Below are 2,311 nucleotides of genomic sequence, written 5' to 3' on the forward strand. Positions count from 1 at the left end.
ATGCTCTGGTCGAACAACTTCCTCTTGGTCCAGGTACAGATTTCTCAGAAGTACAATTAAGTGTTCTGGAATACTCATACTTCTCAATGTTGTCCATAGCTTGTCATGATCCACACAATCGAAAGCCTTTGCATAGTCAATATTCCAGAAGAGTAGGATTGTGAAATTAAGAAAATGGAAACAAAACAAAATCAAACAGGATGTCTGGTAAAATTTGAATAGTAAACAAAGAATTGTTTAATATAAACATTTCACATGCAATATTTATAGCCTTCTGGTACCAGAGACACTGCCCTCTCCTTGGCATCCTGACAGATAGCTGTAGAGGTGACATTTTATAATAACTGCTGGAAATTCCAAACTTAACTGGAACACTGTATTTTATATGACTACCGTATATTGACTCCTTGTTGCCCCATATCATTCCAGACATTCTCCTATTTTAGGGACTATGCAGGGAGTATTCTGTCAGGCTTGTCCTTGTCCAAGCTATCCATCTGGAAATTCCTTCATTCCCTACAAGTATTGCTCAGATTTCAAGGTTTTATCCTCAATGGTCCCTAGTTTTATCCTCAGTGGCCAACTAATTTCATATTAACCACTTTACCATCATTCTCCATTACCCCTACCTGCTCTAAACTTTTTTTCCCATGGCACAAATTACCTTAGCTCTATAAAAGTTGATATAGTTAGGTGTCTTTGAGTCTGTTTTGACTTACATTGACTCTTTGTACAATAGAACAAAACATTGCCTAGTCCTGTGTCATCTTGTGTTTGGAGGCATTGTTGTAGCCACTGTGTTAAATCCATCTCATTGAGGGTCTTCCTTTTTTTTTTTTTTTCACTGATCCTCTACCTTACTAAATATACTATCTAGCTATTTACCCATTATGTTTATTTGTATCATCTGTCTCTTTCTGCTAGAATGTCCACTTCATGATGAGAAACATCTAGTTAGTATAGTCTATACTCCAAGAGTGCGTGGCATCTAGTAGACGCTCAACAAACAAGTATTGAATGAATGGATGAGAATTCGCTCTCTTCTTGAGATTTACAGTATTTAAATTCATATATTGTTTAAATTCTTTGAATTTGTAACTTCCTCTTTTTGCTTAAATTTATTCACATTCTGGATTTCCGTCACACGCAACCAAAAGAAACCTGGCTTATAGGAAGCACTTCCAGTAATTGAAGAGAGAACCTTCTTCCTCGTGCTTCTAATTAGACCTAGACTTTGCTATCAAAGTATTCAGTATTTAAAATATGATTTGGACAAATTATTTATGTTCTATATGCTTTGGTATCCTCATTTAAAGATTGGAGGTAAGCATGGTACCCTCTTTGTGGTTTATCATGTACAGGAAATTAAATGATAGAATAGTGCTTGGCCAACACTTCTTGAATAATTGCTACAATTATTAATACTTGTAGTACAGTTCAGGTAGTAGTTTTATTTAAACAACTCATGTATTTTACAATGTGAATGGTGTGCTCTGGAGTTGTGAGCTGAAAAAACTTCCATATCCATATGAGGTAGTCCAGAATAGAGAAGAGAAACGTGTCAATGTAATTTAAGATATACTATGAGCAGAGTAATGGTATATTATTGTAGGATAAACACTGAACTGCTAACTGTCAAGCTAACTACAAGATTGACAGTTCAAACCTACCAGCTGCTCTTTGGATATCCTTTATGTGGTCAATATGAGTCAGAACTGACTCGATGGCAGTTAAAAACAACAACAACAACCCAATCATTTGGTGGGAATTTGCTGAATCAGAACTGAGTCGACAGCACTTAACAACAACAAAGAAGATGTTGGATAGAAAAATCATATCAAGTAAATTCAAGGTATCACACAGGTACAGGAGTCCTGGTGTGGCACTGTAAGATAAGCACTAGACAGTTTGAACTATGAGATCAGTAATTCAAACTCACCAGCCACTTCTCGGAAACTCTATACAGGGTCACTGTGAGTCGGAACTGACTCAACAGCACTTAACAACAACACAAGAATGAGGGGGTCTCACTACCATCAAGAAATAATGCTAGGAGTGAAGTGCATCATGGGGACCCTGAAATCCCTGAACTGAACCTCTTCCACCCAGGATGCAGAACAAGGGCATATTGAATGGTTTAAAATCAGGAAAGATGTGTACCAGAGCTGTATTCTTTTGCCATACTTATTCAATCTGTATGCTGAACAAATTATCTAAAAAACTAGATTTTATAAAGAGGGTGACATTAGAACTAGAAGAAGACTCATTAACAACCTTGCTTATTGAAAGCAAAGAGAACTTAAAATACTTA

The sequence above is a fragment of the Chrysochloris asiatica genome, unplaced genomic scaffold, assembly GCF_000296735.1.
Source record: "Chrysochloris asiatica unplaced genomic scaffold, ChrAsi1.0 scaffold00012, whole genome shotgun sequence".
Taxonomy (NCBI): domain Eukaryota; kingdom Metazoa; phylum Chordata; class Mammalia; order Afrosoricida; family Chrysochloridae; genus Chrysochloris; species Chrysochloris asiatica.